Source organism: Taudactylus pleione, unplaced genomic scaffold, assembly GCF_031769625.1.
Source record: "Taudactylus pleione unplaced genomic scaffold, aTauple2 ptg000828l, whole genome shotgun sequence".
Lineage (NCBI taxonomy): Eukaryota > Metazoa > Chordata > Amphibia > Anura > Myobatrachidae > Taudactylus > Taudactylus pleione.
In genome coordinates, this window is record NW_028285230.1 from 814981 (window position 1) to 835816 (window position 20836).

The following is a 20836-nucleotide window of genomic DNA, read 5'->3' on the forward strand; positions in this document are numbered from 1 at the left end:
TGAACGATTGGCTTTATTCTCGAAGATGTCACTGGTTGTTAGTGAATTGATCGGCTGCACTCTCAGTGATGACACAGGATCCTATAGAACGGATAGGCTTTATATCCATGACTATGGACTAATACAGCCAACAAAATTAAGGCAACTTGTGTATAAACTACTTTATTTTATTAATTATTTTTTCAAATTAGATTCCAAGGCATAAAAGCAGGTAGATTTTTGTACTATTATTATTATTATATTTCTTCAGCATCATTCCCCAGTTACATACAAACTTGGTGAACAGGGAGTAAATGTGCTGTATGTGTAGCTCAGTTTCACCTCTACATAATCCAATGATGCAAAAGGACAGGTCAGACAATGGTAAGAGGCTGAATATATGGGAATGTAGTGAGTCTGTCCAATCCAAGAGAAGGATGTGAACAGCCCATGACTCCCAACTGTATGGACAATAGCACAAGGATGAGCACACATACAAGTATGACAGATGTGTGTATATTGAAGCAAACCTTTAGCAGCTTCTATTTGCAAATATTCTGTGTATAACAGAGATTATTAATGTTTGGGCTCCGCACTGCAGCATGTTGATTTAACTATATTAGGTAAACCCAGTGTTTCTTTTATGCTGAAGGGGATGACAGCAGAGTGATGGGGCCTTTACAGTCTGCGGCAGGAGAAATCTGTAGTGTCAATAAGGAATGTGAAACATCGAGCTCTACTTGCGGAGCATCCATTTCCCGTTACGTACATAATAGAGTGCCTGTATTAAGGCTGCTATATTATAGATGCTGTATTGCAGAGTCGAGTCATCCTGCTAACAGATATCTGGCAATGGCACATATGTATGTAGCTCTCCCAATGAAGCACTTGCACAGTATTACTCCAGCAATGGAAGTGATAAATACAGCAAAAACGTGCTGCATGAATTCCATTAGCCTTTATTGCAAATTTAGGTGATCAAAAGTTCTGGATACGGTATATCCATTGCTGAAAGTCAAATAATGCTTATAAAGACTGGTGCCAAAACCCAACGCAACCAATCCAGTATCAGTTTTCTGCAGTCCAGACTAATGAAAGCGGACATGTTATTGGTTGCTATGAATCATAGACATTACTTGGATAAAAGAACAAGAACATAAGTCCCCACAGAGTCCCCTCTTAAGTGTAGAACTCCTACAGCAAAACGTATACTTTGTATAGATAAGGAACAGAGGGGGTCATTCAGACCCACTCGCGAGCGGCAGTACGCTCGCAAGTGGGTCGATGGAGCTCCCTCCGTCATGCGCATGCGCGAGACCCGACGAGCGAAGGACTTTCCTTCGCTCGGAGTGTCTCATCAAAGGAGGCGTGCTGTCGATGGTGACTGACAGCACGCCCCCTTTGGTGGGCGTGCCGGGGGCGTGCCTGCCAGACGGAGGCGTTCCCAAGGGAACGCCTACCGTCTGGGTCCGGCCCCACTGACATCACTAGTGATGTCAGTGGGAGTGATTTTGGCTCTGATAGGGCCAAAATCACTCCTGGCCTTGCGGTTGAGAAGCCCAACCGCAGGCTTTCACTCGCAGTTCCGATGGTCGCGATGGTCAAGACCATCGCGACCATCATTTTGCACGCTCGTATATGCTGTGGGTGGTGACCCACAGCTATACGAGCGTCCAGGAGGACGCTCCATATTAATGGAGGTGGGCCCTGGTTCAGAGCGAGCGCTCTGGTCAGAGCGTCCGGCTCTGAATCAGGGCCAGAGTGTGGTTAATTGCCTCATTGCCGGGATGATAACATTTCTGCAAAACAAAAGCAAACTTATTTAAGGAAACTGAAAGTCACCTAACAGGTGTCCACAAGCTACAAAGCAAATATGAAAGAACCCGCAGCCATACAGAACATGATTTACAGCCCTAAATGATTGTGATCAAATTTGCCAAAAGAAGTAAGGACGCACTCTAGCTTATTGTGCTGCAGGGAGAAAGGTCCTCTGGTAACGTCTGTGCTGCCATAAAATCCTGTACCAACCTAGGAGGGTGCCCCCATTAGCCTATATGGTGCTTTATGGTTTGTTTGATGCCGGTATTAAACCAGCGGCAGCCACAGAAGATCTAAGTATTTTGCCCAGGCACAATCAGAAGGTGACGCTGGAGTTATGGAACAGACCTTTCACACTAGAAAAAAAATAACATAAAATAATAAACTTGAAGAATATATATATTTATTTAAATGTTCTGTACAAATAAGGAGGATGGTGCATAAACACAAGGTGGATAGGTTGTGTTTCCAAGGACACTTACGAATGCAAAAATGTGAACTTGAAAAAGAACAAAAAAATGTAACATCGCTGATGCCGATGCCGAAACATAAACAGGTTCAATGAAAACAACCACCTAACAATAGACTACATGGTATAAAATGAGAACGGCTAAGGTCAATTTAGGTTTTGTTACCTTGAAAAAAACTCAAAAACTATTCAAATAATAGCTGAACCTATCCACGATGAATGGAATTCTTTAATGCAAACTGTCCTAACAAATGCAGTCAGAGAAGAGAGAGGGGCATTTGTGGATATCCTGTATAAGTTCTGTGGGTTTTACTTGAGCTGTGTCCAGTACCATAGAAACCTTGGCCAGGCACGGGGTACTCATTGGGGGCGTGGCCTAATCGTGAAAGGTGCAGCCACGCCCCCTTAAGAAAAAATATGAAAGTACTTACAGCACCACAAAGGTGGGCGCTGAACAAGGGGTGCTGTGTGTTGCGAGGTGGTGATACTGGGCTTTAAACCCTGCTCCCCCCCCCCACACACACTCTTGACAACCCTGGCTGTGTCCTAGCATTATGTAAACCAGCTGTCTGCCAACAACTGAGAACAAGTCATACTGTGCTCTTATGTTTAAATACTACAGTAAGCATCTTACGTTCCTTCAAAGTACTTAAATGTTTAGTGGTCTTATGAATGACTGATCATGCGACTGCTGTTGTAAATAGAAAACTGACTTCAACCAAGATGTAACAAAAAAAACAAATATGAAATTGCTCTAGTATTCAAATCCCACATTTAATAAGGAGCAACCAGGCCCTGACGATTGACAAAATCTTGGCCACACCAATAACCATATTATCATACGTTGCTATTAGAATGGAGCAGTTGGAGTCTCCGCTTCATTAGAACAAGCGGACGGAACTGCTACTGGAGACATGGGAGGGCTTTATTAACGTCCTAATGGCTCCCCTGCGGCTGCAAATTCACGGCTGCTTTCACAGGTGCACTTGGTATAAGGCCAGGCTTTTGTTGGAGGATCCACCGATCCTTTCAGACGAGGCCACTTGTGTGCAGGTTTTTCCTTTATTGAATGGGATATGACTCAGTTCCTAAACTTCACTACTTTGACCCCCCCCTTGTTATCCTCCTTCCCTAGCACTTACCACTTACAGCGGTGGTCAGACGGGGCTTCTCTTGTCGGCAGGTACATTGTTTGGTCCTCTTCCAGGCCCAGCTGCAGTAGAAGGGCTGGAGTCCTGTGATGCGGCTTCTCTCAGTCACTGGTTGGCCTGGAGAGCACCACATGGTGATGATGTCACCATGCTCCAAGCCGATCAGTGACTGAAAGCAACTACATTATGGCACTACATCTATTCTATGGGCAACTGGGAGAGCCAGAGAGGAGCAGATAATGAGACTGGAACTGAGAAGGAAAGTATTATCCCCCTTCCCCCAGCCCAATCCACAGTGTGTTTTGAATCCCATAATACCCGGGATTTAATGATTATAATCCTGGGTATTTTTGGGACTCAGAAACAACCGGGATCGACTTCCCCGTCCTTATGTGTCGTGCAATGCACAATACATTCTTACCCACCAGCTTATTGATAGACCCACTGCTTACATATTGCCCAGCCTGACCTTGCTCCTGGCCCACATTATAATTAGCGGCCAGGAATTTCTAGGTGGGCCTTAAGAACCCATGATGGAGACATAAGTACAGAAGTGCGAGGAGCTCAATACAAACAATGAAAAAAAAAAAAGGCAGAAAATCATATGCATTTAAAAAAGAAAAATACAAAGTTTAACTTGCTTTACTACACACATTTGAGTGACCTGGCAGTAGACACACCTCGCCATGTAATTCTGCATGAAAGCTGTTGTATACGTCTATGCAAAGTCTTTAAAGCATTCCAAATAGGAACATCCTTATAATGGGGGCAATATAACGTGCATGAGTAGGGTTTAACAACAAGCCAGACAGAACTGTAGAATATTCGCACATGCGGGAATGGACTGGACAGACAGCACAAATTGAAAGCAGAGCTAGTAGATTGAGGCTGCTCAAACCCTAGGACATAGTACACTACTGTGACATTACCAAAGTTGGGAGCACAAGGACCGTTATACTGCCAGCTGATTTGATGAGAAGACGCAAACCCTCTATAATAAGGGTCTACTTCAATCTTGTTTAAAAAAAAAAAAAAAAGGAAGCCTACTGCTCATCGCAATCACATGTTCTAGCTAGAAAGCGTCACTCAATGACCACCGGAATAATGACAATGGAAAAATGCTGGCACGGCACTACCAAGTCATTTCATTACAACATCGCTAAGACACGGAGGTATCCTTGTATTAAATGAAATGTATATTTTTCAAAATAAGTCAATGTTCTGAATATGGGCCTGTGACAATAAAGAATTGTTGCTGCATATTTATATGACTCCATTAATGTGTACCAAGATCCTCCCTGCCAGCAGGATTAAGGGGAACACTTAAACCAACAGCATAAGGATTGTTCTTCAGCTTGCGACAACAGCAGGATCGCCATAAAATTACAGGCTCTGAAGCCAACCATCTAAAACAGCAGCCATAACCGGTCTGATAAGTTTTATATAAGCAGAGAGTTTAAGTGAACCCAGGAGCTATTTTTGGCTACCTGTCTCTCATTACACTGGAAGGATAACAATGCAATTCTTTTCTGCTGAGCAATATGAAATATCCCATTCAATAGAGAACACTGTAAAAGTTATTTGATGGATAGTAGAGCGCTATCCTTTGGCAGTATTGCTTGTAAGTAAAATTTGGACTTAAAGCAGAAGTCTGGGTTATATTTTGCACAGTTGGGGAATACATCATTTTCATGAGTCAATATTGCAGTTTGTAACTTTTATTTGGATGGACCACTGAGCATTTGTCTTTGAACCAGATTTGTAAGCCCCCCGCCCCATCCCCCACTCTCAATAGCACAGTTACAGGAACTATTATATTTAAATCTGTTATCCAGAAACAGTTTACAAAAATATTTTAGACATTGGCGGACAAAATGTAATAAGCATTATTAAAAAAAATCTTGTATACAGTGCATTCTGAATATTTTCCATAACTCTAGATTTAAAATATATCTAAAAAAACCCTAAACCATACACGTACAATCCATATACATAGTTGTTTAACTATTGTTACTTATAAGAAAAAACTGCCCATATGGCACTGAAAAATCCCAAATAATTCATTTTGGACATTTCTCAGGGGCCTTATTCAGATCTGCACGCAAATTCCGATGTTTCCGTACACTAAGCGATTGTTAGTCATTGTACACGCAGTTATTTTTTTTGCGCTGACAGAGGATGCACTTGTAAAGTGGGTGACAGGTAACAGTGAAGGGGGGCTCTAGGCAAATGCAGGTGTACCAGGACTGTTGTGATCTCCTTTGCAGCATAAGAGCTCTCATCGTGTCAGGAGAGCCGGAGGCTGGGCAGACTTGATCAGAAGCTGCGTGGCTGCCAGATCTGCGTCTATGTTCCCAATGGTTACGCTGTTGCCTGTCGCCGGACGGATATGAGAAGGCAGCAGTGGGTGTCCCTATACATGGGTAAGCTTTGGAGACATTAGCATATTTTCGCAATTGTGATCCGTGAGAGATGGCGGCTGCGATGGCATTTGTGTGCGGATCTGAAGCAGGCCCTAAAAGTTCATTTACATCCAAGATTTTCTGAAAAACTTTATAAGAAGGTTACAAAATCTGAATAGAAATGTTATATAAATGCGGTTACAACCCGAGTAGAAAACAAAATCACTTTAGGTCCATTAAAATACCCAAGAAAGGATAACCAGAAAGTTCAGTTAATTGACAAAACTGTTAATAAAACGCACAGCAGAGTGGTGTAATACATGTGTGTGGTCTACCTACAAACACCCTCTGGCAGTATTGCCTCATGAAAGCCTGTATTGTATGGTGTTCGGGTTAAAGAAATATTTGTTGCCTTTTAGGAGCAACAATGAACAGGCCTTTGGGAGGATGGCGATGTGTTACCCTGCCTCCCGTCTGCTTCCAACCTTTTGTAATCTCATGGAATATGTTTGTTGTACAATCTGGCACAGAGACAAGCAAAGCAAAATTACCAGTGGGTAAAGAATAGAAAAGTACAAAAGGAAGTGAATGTATATACAAAAAGAGAAAACAAGATGACAGGTCTGAAGTACAGTAACTATGTTCTGTATTTCATATTACCAGGAACCATACAGGTAAACAAAAGAGCTGATGTTGTACCTGGGACATCTCCAGATATCACTCGATACGTAAAGCAGCCTCTCTGAAGGCACATATTGTAGTACATCAACAACTAATCATTTCATGAGGCTCCTAATGAAGCAATGCAACACTCTGCTGAATAGTGCTTCAGCTCCCAAAATGGCTGCCTCCGCTCTGTGTAGCTGACAGGGCAACTGTAATGGAGCATACACACGGTCAGATCAGACAACGATAATGATATTGTTGTCTGATTGTCCTGCATGTGCTGGATGATCAATATCGATCATCAAACACACCACCAACCCCCAAACGACTGGAACGACCCGCGATCAACGATCGTGGGTCCCTATAGTAACCTGGTCGATATCGACCAGGTTGGACGGCATGCACAGGCGATGGTCGTTATCGACCATCCATGCCCGAGCATTGTCCATCGTTTGGGGGGTTAAAAGGGGCCAAAAAATGGACGATATGAATGATATAACGATAAACTATATCGTTCATATCGTCCTACAAAGTCTGACCGTGTGTATGCGCCATAAGACTTTGGCGTTCTGTGACGTACCTTGCATGTTTGTAGTAATGTCATTCTCAGAAAGAAGGCTGGAAAATATGGGAAAGGGTCAAACTCAAGGAAAAAGAACCATAGTCTCCAGCAAAAAGTCTTTATAGTAGCACATTCAACCTAATGAAGTAACGTGCATGGGAATTAATTATGTAATTTCTTGCTGTAACTTCTCAAACGCTGCAAGAAGGCTATTTAAATGGATGCAAAAGTTCTTGTACTTTACATACAAAACTTTCAGAACCCTCCAATTGTGTTTAGGGGACCCGAGTTGATACCATTGGTCTATGTATAAACATTCTTAGGGATCTTTAGGCTATACAAGGAGAACGTCAAGTAATTCAACCATCACTACCATTTATTCCTTCACAAGCAATGAATGAGTGAACTTTGAAATGCACAGTATATATGTTTAATGTTTGACATTGGTTTGAATTCAATAGCTACAATATCGCAAGGGTCAATATGTTGAAGAATCACCTCCATGTCATGGGACAGTACAGAGACCGAGGTCAAACTTTGGAAGAAAATCTACCAGGGCAAAATCAACTAATGTGGGAACCTTTACAGGGTTGTGGGTAGACAGTGATAAAGTAGTCCTGACAGATTTTGTAAGAGGGGAAGTTAGGATAAGTCCAACAAAGGCATAACTGTTGGGTCCAACTACAAAGTGTATTCAACAGCATTGAGGGAATCCCCAATCATTCACTGCAAAGCTAAAATGTCCAGTGTGAACTAACCAAGCAGTAGAGATAAAAGTGGCACGCAGAACAATGACGTGTTCGCCTGGCTGGGATTAGCTACAGGTACAACTACAGATTGTGGTCATGGGGGGAGGTTATGGGAGTGTCCGCAGCTTCATGAAAACCTGCTCTGGTAACTGAGGGATGTTGTCCTTTCCATTTGTCATAACAATTCATAAGTTATAAATGCACTGCCTGAAGGCAAACACAATTCTGTGTGATAGTGGCTAGTTTAACCCAGATAGAAAATAAATCGTCCTCAAAACAGCAATGAGATTATCTCACTGGATCATTCACAACCTCTGCTATCAATTGCTACAGACAACGCATTTCCGTTCTACTTGGGTTTGACATTTTATTTCATTAGAAACCATATGCTCAAAATGAAGCCCCTTCTATAGATTTTTAGGGGGCATATTTACTAAAGTCCGGGTTTTTAGAAGTGGAGACGTTGCTCTTAGCAACCAATAAGATTCTACTTATCCTTTATCCAGCACCTTCTAGAAGATAATAGCTAGAATCTGTTTGGTTGCTATGGGCAACATCTCCACTTCTAAAAACTCTCACTTTAGTAAATTTACCCCTAAGACTCCAAATCATGGCTTAACATCAGATCTAAATTTGAATATACTATACTCTGTATATCACAATTCAATATCTACAAAGCAGTTAAAAGGATCTATAAATTATATATGAGAAATACTTCAGCAAAACCATATTTAAATGAAAAGAGCCAAAGAGAAATTATAGTTCTAATACAGGATAATAAAGAGGGGGTGGGAAAGTATTGTTCTTTCTATTGGAGTTATCAGACGACATATATATATGAAGCTATTTACTAATCTAACAGATGTTAGTAGGAAAACACGCAATGTTGCTAGGAAAGGGATTAATCTAATTGAATGCACATATTTATTTAATGAGAATCAAAAGACATTGTGGCTGGTATTTATTTAATTAGCTCACATTTGTCTAAATATATAGACTTATTTATATAAAAATAATGGGATTAGCTTTGCTTCAGATTTGAAAGACACTAGTACTACACTAAACTCCTGATGAAGTGTGACTGACACTATATTCCTTAGGATGAAACGCGTTGAGCTATACATATTTCATCCTAACCTCTGCTGTTGGTGTTTCTGGTATTGGCTGTTGCTATTCTCCAGTGGTATCTAATTGAATTCTTCTACATATAATTAAATAAAGCAAACAATTATTCACATTACAGTGGTTCCTCCAATGTGTCTTAATAAATACTATTTTTGTGTGAACATATTACACTAGATTGTCAGTTTCCATCTTCCTTTGAGGCACTACGTGGATAAAGAGGACACGGCAATGAAGTTCATTTTCATGATTGGTTCAGATAAGCAGACCAGATATACTTTTTGGTATGGGACTTATTCACTACCGATTGTTACTATCACAGTACAGGTTGAGTCTCCCATATCCAAAACGCTTGGGACCAGAAGCATTTTAGGTAAAGGAGTTTTCCGTATTTTGGAATATTTGTAAACAATAATGAGATATCTTGGGGTGGTACCCAAGTCTAAGCAATAATGCATTTATGTTTCATATACACCTGCTACACAAAGCCTGAAGGTAATTTTAGACAATATATTTTAATAATGGTGTGCATTAAACAGTTTGTACATACACAAAATTAATTTAAGTTTCAAATACACCTTATACACATAGCCTTAAAATAATTTTATACAATATTTTTAATAATTTTGTGCATTAAACAAGTGTGTGTAGACTGAACCATCAGAAAGCAAAGAGTATCTCAACCACGCAAAAAAAACCCCCCAAAAAAACAAAAACGTATTTCGGAATATTTGGATATGGGAGACTCAACCTGTATTATGAACACCAATGGTATTGCACTAGAAGGCGCCTTTGTTTACTTTTTGCTTATATAAATTTACTTCAATCCTCAATGTGGTCACTTCATTGCTTTGAAGATCACTAGGTTTAATAGGGACATTTACCTATTTAGATCATGTTTTTGGACTTTTTGCCAAGGAGTGCCACGGTTTATCATTTGAGTGTGTGATAAAGATACATATATGCACATATACACACACACACACAGATATATATATATATATATATATATATATATATATAAAAAGACCCTTATCTTTACCTATAATGTAATTTATAAGGACTATTTGTTTTATAGAATGTGATCATCTATTTTATAAATCATTACAGATGTAATTTCCTTGATAAGAATTAATTTCATTTCTGTAAGATACCTGCAGTTATAGCTTCGAGGCTCTGCCTTCATGAGTGGAACAATAGTAACAAACATCAGAGCACCTAACGATGCAATAGGCACCTGCTACTTCTTGTTTTTTAATAGTAAATGTTTAAAGTGGAGCCTTTTAACTAGAAGCTGATGACTAAAAATGTATACTACATTGGAAAGATAATAAAACACTATTGGTGAATGAGAAACCTTTCTATTAACCGTTTATGATAAATATGAAAAGTCAAAGTAAATACACAGAACTACCTTTCCTGCTGGAATGTGATGGCCTTAGGTACCATTATTACTACAATTATTAATTAAGACCGGGTGCGAATAGAGTACTATTTACTTAGTAATATGCTAATTTATATATTATATCTTTTTATGTGGTGATGTCACATATAAGATCTGCAGTGTAAATCATCCCTGATGAAATCTTTGGTGAAACGCGTCAGAGTTAGTCTAACACTGATTCTAAGTAAGATTAGCTGGTTATCGGCATGTCTGCTATGCTCTAGGTACAGGAAGGAATTTCTGTAAGGCAGCGTTGGATGTGGTTCCATACTACAGCAGTGACTGAACCTAGATTAAACTTATTATGACTGCTGCAGAGCTGACTATAAATGCCTTAGATGCTCCTGCTTTGTGTACATGGAAATAAATGTAAATATATGCCTGTATGCATCTTTGTGCTGCACCCCTATCCGTATACTTGGTATCTGTACAGAATTTCAACTGGCTTATACTTTATGCAAAAGATACTTTTGGAAAGTGTGTTATTTAAGCTTCCGCCTAACTCTGCCTGGCCTGCAGTAGTGTCAGCAAGCCATCAATGAACTCTGCCTAAAGCTGGCCACACACTAGACCAACTTTCATCCAACCAACTAGTTGATTGGTTGGAATGAAAATCTGGTAACGTATGGGAGTAAATGATGATCAGCAATTTGCCCCTAAATGTCAGAAAACAGATGAAAATGGTCATCAGAAAAGTTTGTTAAATGTTTGATCTAAACAATTTGTACAAACAACAGTTTTTGTTCATTTTCCGGCGTTTGGGAGCAAATTGCTGATTGTCATTTGCTTTCATACCTTACCAGATTTTCATTCCAACCAATCAACTAGTTGGCTGGTTGGATGTAAGTTGGTCTAGTGTGTGGCCAGCTTAAGTGAGAACCCATGACAGCCCAGTTACACTGCTTCTGTCAAAAGTGGAGATGCACTTGAAACATATATGACTCTCGTAATTATGTACACTCCATCCAAGACTGCAAACACACACAAGATACGCTCAGCAAATGGGAGTAGGTTTATCTCAGATTAAGACCCATTGTCATGGGGGCGTCGCAATGGGGGGGGGCACCAAGGGGGCGGCTCACCCCCCAAAAAAAACATTTCAAAGGATCGGTGGCCGTGGAAGGGCAGGGCTGTGCAGCTTTATAGTAATAGGCTCCACAGCCCTGCACCGCATGGAGGAGGTGTAATGTGCGGTCTTTAAGTTAACACACCGCACATTACACTTACTCCTCAGTGCAGTGCAGGGGCTGTGTGCAGCCTATTACTATAAAGCCGCACAGTCTGCGGCAGCCTAGCTACCTTAAGATGGAGGAGAGGGAAGGGGAAGAGCCCCTTGCCCATTGTGTATATTAATATCTAATATAGATTCCAGGGCATGAATAATATAGGGGCTGGAGAAGGCAGCCATTCCGCATATAAAGTGACGGCTGGTAGAGTTATTTAGAAGGAGCTATGAAAGGATTTTACCCCACTACAAACTTTACTAGCTCTGTTCTGATGTCCAATTGTTTTTGTTTTTTTTTAAATGAAAAAGGACAGAGGACAGGGCCCAGGGGGTGCAGCTAGGGGGCTCTTGGCACAGGAGCCTAAATCGGGAACTCCCGTCCAACCGAAGTTTCAATTGAAATTAAATCTATTTCTTGTTTTTTTTTTCTTCTTACAAATACCCAGAGACTTGTCTCACTAGGGGGCTCATGTATCAATGATAGCATACTTCAATGCGACCCTGGAGTGATATTAACGGGTATTTTTTTGGGATATGCCGCAAATATATTGAATGATAAATAGGCCCGTAATACCGAAAAGCTTTAACAATCCGTTCATATTGAATGAGGGCATATAAAAATAAATGCATATACAGTCTTCGCCATATGTGCCTGCTCCTATGTGTAAGATTGGTTTGCTACTCATCATCACTAGGGCATACTTGCAACAGCCTCTTGGTGCAAAATATACACCAGAAAAAAGCTGTATTTGCGCTTAGTCTGACTTGGCACAGCCCTTTCGACATGCCCTCACTGAACTGCGCCCGTGTGTGAATGCCCCGGTTACAGCTCAGTTACCCTTCTTCAGCCTTAAGTGGAACAGCGCCCGAATTGCATATCTTGAGTATGCTCAGATGTGACAGTGTGAGGTACAAACACAAAAATAAGCTACGCTCTGCAAACAGGGATCTGTCCAATGCTGCATCAGCCACCAGATTAGAGGCTTATACGCTCAGATTTACTATTCAATAGGATTTAGGGCAAAAAATTGCCCACTGGAATATTATTAGATTCTAAGAGATCCCCCAATAATGAGAATTACAGGATTCATATACCCGCATTCATTCGGACTTCTCCTTGCAATAGAAAAGGAACTTTTCAAGGAAGAAATGGTCTCTCCTCAATCCTGCACATATTAAGACTACGACTATCAGATGTGATCACAGCTCAGCACAGATTTGCTCCTCTGATCTCTAATAAGGCCTAATAAGTTTGCGTGACACGGTTTAAACTTGTTGCCATTAACTTTTGTTGGTAGTCGTCTCTGGAATTCTCACTATAATCTGTTTCGTGTTGCACTTGTAAGTATAGACTGTTTGGGTTCTTTAGGGGTGTTTTGTAAGCCCACGGTAGAGATGATAAATCAGGGGAGTGGGGGGACCGACCCTGGACTGATATTTACCACTTGCACTCCTCCATCACATAATCATAATCTAGATCACGCGTAATGGTGGGATGACTCCTAGTATTTACCTCCGAACATTTGATATTCTGTCACTTTCTCTCCATTCCTCTTTCCTGAACTAATCCCCACCCCACTCTCAGCAGACACTGTATACATCACTGGTCTCTTCTTCACCACTCACTTTCTAGTTCAAAGTTTCCTGCAGCCATCTATCTTCTCCCCAACCTCAGATCCACCCTTCTCATTGGGGTACAAGTCATCTCTAGTGTAGAGGCTATAGCCGAGATAAAGAGGCCCAGCTCTCTCAAATCCCCCCCCCCCCCCAAACCCTCATTCCCACACCTCAGAAATGAAAAAAGCTAAAACCACAGGAGTATCATATCCAATATTAATATCGCCTGTCATTCACAAGCATGTGAACCTAAGGCAAGCTGCCTCATTTCAAAGAGTTGATCTGTTCTTCAAGGACCAAATGCAGTGTTTAAAACTATGGAATTTTCCCCTGGGCGGAAACATACAGAAACCAGCATGACACATATCCCAAACAGGAATGCGGCCTTACGGGTTCTATTCCTGCTAGTACAGATAAAATAAATCGTGTTATGTAGGAATGTTTTTTAAGAATCCGCCTCAAGAACAGGATTGTGATAGGACTTGCCTTCAAACTCTTATACAATGTACGACTGTTAACAAACATGTATCAAGCAATGATCCACAATTGGGAATCTCAGCTCTCCATTTAGGACAATTACAACACTGAACAGAATATATTTTGTTTCAGGCCTAAAGGCACCCAGCATTTTTATTTTTGCCCTCATTCTTTAGGTTGTAACCCATTGGGCATTAGAGAATTGCCAGTGACACCGCACGTGAAGCACTTTTCTTACACCAGCACTTGGGGTCCACAATAGACACGAGTAAATAGAACCAGCAGCACCCAAAATATGCGGCTGCCTTCTTGCTTACAGGTGCAATAGGTGGGGCCACTGGAACCAATGAGTTCCTCAACAACTCTGGTTTTACTTCTATTAATAAACACTTATAAAAGCTTGGCGATTTTATTTTTCCAGAATATGTTTATTAAGGTTTTGCATAGAACAATAAAATAATATATATATATATATATATATATATATATATATTAGACAATCTTGTTGAAGCAAGAAAGAATAGTGACAGGTGGTGAAAAACATGTAGGGATAAATGGAGGGGAACAGTCCCTATAGTAAAGCCAAACATTTTTTCCTATTTCTTTGGTAAAAACAATATAGATTAATACAGGGCTCGACAAATTTTTGTAAAATCTAGGAGCCATACCATCGTCCATTACCAAAATATATGAAAGCTTGTATAGACCACCACATATGCCCTTTTAGTGCCCCTCAACCTCCCCACATGCCAACAAATCACCACACATGCCTCATTAATGATCAGATTCTGTAACATGAGCATACCAGACCGTGTAATAGTGCCCCCAGTAGTAAGCCCCCTGTAATAATGCCCCCAGTAAGCCCTCCTGTAATAGTGCCCCTAGTAGTAAGCCCCTTGTAATAGTGCCCCCAGTAGTAAGCCCCTTGTAATAGTGCCCCCAGTAGTAAACCCCTTGTAAAAGTGCCCCCAGTAGTAAGCCTCCTGTAATAGTGCCCCTAGTAGCAAGCCCCCTGTAATAGTGCCTCCAGTAGTAAGCCCCCTGTAATAGTGCCCCTAGTAGTAAGCCCCCTGTAATAGTGCCCCCAGTAGTAAACCCCCTGTAATAGTGCCAACAGTAGTAAGCCCCCTGTAAACACACTGATGCTCATATCAACTAGGGCCAAAACCTATGACTTTTATGCCACTTCCACCCTGTTGCTTCAATAAAATGTTTTCAGGTTTAAGGTCACAGTGGATTATTCTGTGTGTGTGCAAAGCATCCAAGCACTGTAAAATGGAGTGCGCAAACTTGCGGACTAAAGGCAGGCTGAAGCCCTGAAACTTTTTTTTCTTTATCAGCTCATAGAGGTTCAAGCTCAGCAACTCAAACGTCATGCAGATGTGATTGCGGAATGTGAAGTTCTCCAACATGTGGATGACATTCATGGTGTTATCTTTATCCTGCTCCAGAATTCGTATTTCTTTTGCAGCTTGCCGATGAGAAAGTTTTTCATTTCTCACCATTTTTAATGCTACATGTTGATGGAGCTTTTGATCACAGGGCTTCACAACTTGGCCGAAACCGCCTTTCCCAATAACCTTGAGAACTTCATAACGGTACGCAACGTGATCATGCGGCACCTGCACATGTGAGCCCTGATCATCATCCTAGTCAGCATTATTTGGGCCACCGATCAAACCTTGGTGTTTATTTGCATTTGGACCCAAAAAATATATTTCAGGATAATTGAAAATGTCATGGTGTTCAAAAGCTGTCAGTTTTTGCATGTATTGCTTGCTCTGGGGATAGCGAAGAAGACTTCAGTTTGGTTGTCCCGTCTGCAGATTTCAAAGAGCTGAAACTTCCTTGTCTCCGGTGTGTGCTTTCAAGCGGCCTTTCCGAAATGGCAGGTAATCCAGTTTTACCAACAGTGGTGAGCCCGTTTGGTTGTATTGTCAGGACTGTCCTTTTGTTGCTGTACCTGGATTTGCCCATGGATGCAGGTCTTCATTCATTGTGTGCTTATTGCCTCCAATCGTGTGCAGTGTTGCTGGTTCTGAGGGGTGGCAATGATACAGGTGATGGTGGTCCTGTTCTGGCCGCAGACCGTGGAAAATGCTGGAGATGGCTGCAATTGACCAGCACCTACACTTCCTCTGGCGGACGAGTGCACCACGGCAGCGCACAGGGTTTTCGGGTTAACTGGGCGGCTGAGCAGGGAGAGGCCAGCGGGGAGCAATGACCTGATCTCCGGATTCTGGCAGCTGATCCCTATTTGGGTTACACTTTTTTTTTTTTTAGGTTGATATATTAGAAGATTCGTTGTTCAATTTCTTCTTTAATATATTGAATTCACAATTCATATTGTATATCCCATTTAAGATAGTCATGTAACTTTCTCTGTTTACAAATATATTAATCCAGGGCTTGACAAATCCAGGTCCCCATGACTACTAAGATTTTAGTCCTGGCGACCGAGTTTTCCAAGCCCCCCAGCAGGCACCTAACTCCCCACAGCGGCAGCTCAATCCTGAGCTCCCCCCAAAGGCACTATGATGTCTCTCCCATAGTTCCAAAGAGCAGTGGACGCAGGATCGGGTCTTAGGTAAGTATTGTTTTTTTTTATTTTTTGTGTTTATGTGTCTATTACAGGGGGCTCACTACTGGGGGCTCTATTACAGTCACGCTTTTATCGAGCTCCAGAGGTAATTCTCAGTGGTCGCTATAGTATGCCTATTGACATGTGGAGCTTGGGTTGTTTTCTAGCAGAACTGTTGACTGGCTATCCACTCTTACCTTGAAAAGATGAAGCTGACCAATTAGCATGTATGATTGAGTTATTGGGGATGCCATCCCAAAAGCTACTTGATTCTTCGAAACGAGGCAAGAATTTTGTCAGCTCCAAAGGTTATCCTCGTTATTGCACTGTTACAACCCTGCCAGATGGATCTGTGGTACTGAATGGTGGTCGCTCTAGAAGAGGAAAATTATAAGGTCCACCTGGAAGCTGGGACTGGATAACTGCTTTGAAGGGCTGTGATGATCCATTGTTTCTTGATTTTCTGATACAATGTTTAGAATTGGATCCTACTCTGCGCATGACACCCAGCCAGGCTCTGCGGCATCAATGGCTACGTAGACGTTTGCCAAAACCTCAAACTGGGGAAAAGACCTCACCCAAAAGCTCTGGTGCTATAACATCCATTTCTAAGTTACCTCCCACCTCAGGCTCAGCTGCAAAACTAAGAACTAATTTGGCCCAAATGACTGATGCCAATGGAAATATTCAGCAAAGGACAGTGTTGCCAAAGTTGGTTAGCTGATCTCATGGACATGGTTTTTTTTAACACCTTGCTGAGCCTTATGCATACAGCCGAATTTCAGAATATTTTTTAAATGTTCTGTTTATATCAACAATTAATCTGTGCAGCAATTGTACTTTCTTTTGTTTTGTTATACAATGCAATTTTGTATTTAAACAATGGGGATGATGCTTTAAGGATTTTAATTATAATTTACATTTTTTTTTTTTAAATTACAATTGGCTTTCCGTAGAAAGTGTCAACATCAGTGGCGGGCCACTGATTATTACTTGACTGTTAAACATAATATATTGGTGTCAGGCGTTTCAGCCACCAGTAATTAATTTTTAAAGGTAATGTTTTAAGTGCTATGAGAAACTGGCACCACAGTTTGTAAACTGCACATTGCACATTATGAAGCATCTTTGCGCACACTTGAATGAATTATTTGTTTGATATACTTCTGAAATACTTTACAGGTATTGATGTAGATGTTTTGAGCATGTAAATAATATAGGAACATACAAAAGTTAACAAATAGTTTGTACATTACGCACATAACTAATGAAATTTCAGATCGGCTTTCTGCACAAAATTGTTTTAAAGTATCTGCAATACTTTATGGCACAGTCAAAGTCTGCAATTATTTTATTTGCATTTTATCACATGTAGTATAATTAATTCTCGTGGCACTCAACACCAGAAAATGCTAAATTATTACTTTATTTGCATACGTAAACCGTGTTAGAAAAAAATATGTTTAAAATTTTAAAAAGATTCTATAACAGAGAGCCATAGGAGCTCTAAGCAGATCATATTACAAATGTCTCTATGGAGAATTACTGGGTAGAGAAATATTTAATATATGGTTTTAGGACTTATCAGAGTTTTAATTTTTGAATGCTACCCAAAGCAGTGTTTGACTGTTATCCCTTTATAATTACACTGTAAACATCTACAGATTGGTAAAAAGTGCATTTATCCATATTACTAACATTTTGCGTTCCTTATGACACTTAAAGCATGGTCCCCCAACCAGTGAAACATGTCCTAATGTTTTCCCATTTTTCTTCTAGGAGAAAATTTAGATTAGCACAGTCAAATGCGGGACAAAATGTATTTCAACACACCTTTGTTTTATAGTGTTTGTAATTAATCTTTTCACATCTAAAAGTGTACACATTTGGTTCTTAACTATGAACTAAAATATGAAGAATGTTCTCTTAAGTATAGAAATGTATTTATTACAGTGAGTAATTCTTACATATTTAACATATTAAAATATCCACACTGGTAATTATTCACATTGTTTGGTGGAAAATGAAGTCCCTGGCCAACATTGATTTGGGCACCAATATAAAGTCTATATTCTGAAATTGAATGAGGAGCCCATTTGTGTCAGGAAATATAAGCAGACCCAAAATAATAACTACAAAGAGGTGCATCTAGCCAGAAGGACGGAGGCTAAGAAGGTGATTAGGCTGCAAAGGCAGAAGCTGAGGAGAAAATGGCCCAGTCAGTGGATAAATGGAGCTAAACTTTTTTTTTAAGTAAATTTATTGAAAGGAGGAAGTCACATGGAGGAATAATAAGACCTAAGACAGAGAGTGATTACATGGTCGAGGGAGACAAAGAAATAGCAGATCATGTAATTATTTTTGTTCAGTATTCACTACAGAAAAAGAGGGGAAGGGGTTACAGATAAGTTGCAGAGGGATTCATAAAAATGAGGTACATGAAATTTCATTTACAGAGGAGAGGGTCCTAACAGAACTCTCTAAACTGAAAGTGGATAAATCAATGGGGCCGGATGGGATACATCCAAGGATACTAAAAGAGCTTAAAGGGGTCCTGGTAACACCAATAACAGAATTATACAACCAGTCACTAGTATCAGGAGTGATTCCAGAGGACTGGAAAAGGGCAAATGTAATACAACTGTACAAAAGTGTCAGCAAAGAAGAAGCAAGTGACTACAGGCCAGTGACTACAGAGCAGTGACTACAGAGCAGTGACTATAGAGCAGTGACTACAGAGCAGTGACTACAGAGCAGTGACTACAGGCCAGTGACTACAGGCCAGTGACTACAGAGCAGTGACTACAGAGCAGTGACTACAGAGCAGTGACTACAGAGCAGTGACTACAGGCCAGTGACTACAGAGCAGTGACTACAGGCCAGTGACTACAGGCCAGTGACTACAGGCCAGTGACTACAGGCCAGTGACTACAGGCCAGTGACTACAGGCCAGTGACTACAGGCCAGTGACTACAGGCCAGTGACTACAGGCCAGTGACTACAGGCCAGTGACTACAGGCCAGTGACTACAGGCCAGTGACTACAGGCCAGTGACTACAGGCCAGTGACTACAGGCCAGTGACTACAGGCCAGTGACTACAGGCCAGTGACTACAGGCCAGTGACTACAGAGCAGTGACTACAGAGCAGTGACTACAGAGCAGTGACTACAGAGCAGTGACTACAGAGCAGTGACTACAGGCCAGTGACTACAGGCCAGTGACTACAGGCCAGTGACTACAGGCCAGTGACTACAGGCCAGTGACTACAGGCCAGTGAGCCTTATATCAGTAGTGGGAAATATAATAGAAACACTATTAAAAGAAAGTGGTGGAATATCTCAAATCCAACAATTTACAGGATCCCAAACAGCATGGATTTACTCAGGGGAGATCATGCCAAACAAAGCTTATTGACTTTTTTGACTTGATGACAAAAGTAAAAGAACAAGGGGGGGCCATAGATGTAACTTATCTAGACTTTAGGCTTTTGACACAGTCCTGTATCGCAGAATGATAAACAAACAGGAAAGCTTGGGATTGGATTCTATGGGCTCTATTTATTAACATTATTTTTACTAAAATAAAGTGAAAAAGGGTGTTTTCACACCCTTTTCACATTATTTTAGTTTCACCTGTATTTATTACAGGGCAATTGGAGTAGAATTAGTAAAATTCTACTCCAACCCCCAGTATCACTTATTTTTAGCAAAGCAGATCGCATTTCCCATAATTGTAATGGGAAATGTGATCTGTGTGCAAGTTACTAAAAATAAATTGTAAAAAAATACCGGGGGAAGCCCTGTGATAATAACGCCACCTGGAGGTGGCGTTATCCAGGGTCTCCCCCGGTTACCGGGCTCCCACTCTGCTCTAACGGGGACAGCAGAGGCGGGAGCCGGTACCAGTAATCAGCTGTGTGGTCTAAATAGACCGCAAGCTGATTGCTGTAAAAAAAAAAAAAAAAAAAAATTAAACATTTTTTTTTTTACTTACCTGAATCCAGGGACCGGTGATCGGGCCTCCGGTGATGGCTCCTCTCCGGTCAGCTGGTCTCCCACAGTGCACTGGGGCCCGGTCATCAGGTGATCGGGCCCCAGTGCAGTATGGGAGATCACCTGATCGGGAGGCCCTGAGAAGACCACCGGAGGCCAGGAGGATGCAGGTAAGTGTAATGAAGGGAGGGGGGGGGGGGGTCGCTGGGGGGGGGACGCGGTGGTCCGCGATCGCGGGGGGTGGGGCTTAGCGTCGGTGGGGGGGTAGTAGCGGTGGTCGGTCGGCGCATGCGCGGGCTCTTAGTCGCTATATTTTTTCCGAAGCTCTGTCCCTGCAAAGGATTTATAGTAAATCCCTGTGATATTGCCTGAATTCGCAATGCGAATTCACTCGGTAATATCACACTACAATCCGCATTCAATATGCGGATTGTAGTAAATAGAGCCCTATGACTGTTGAATGGATAAGATCTTGGTTGCAGGATAGGAAACAGAGAGTTGCAGTAAATGGAGTGTATGCACGGGAGGGAAAGGTAACCAGTGGAGTACCCCAGGGATTTGTAATGGGACCAGTGCTTTTT

The 20836-nt window shown here is 41.3% G+C and overlaps 1 pseudogene; it reads right to left on the reverse strand.

Annotated features, from left to right (window-relative positions):
- LOC148474584 (dual specificity tyrosine-phosphorylation-regulated kinase 2 pseudogene) overlaps positions 1–16013 on the reverse strand; it is a 29284-nt pseudogene extending 13271 nt beyond the window's left edge.
- Between the last annotated feature and the right edge of the window lie 4823 nt (positions 16014–20836).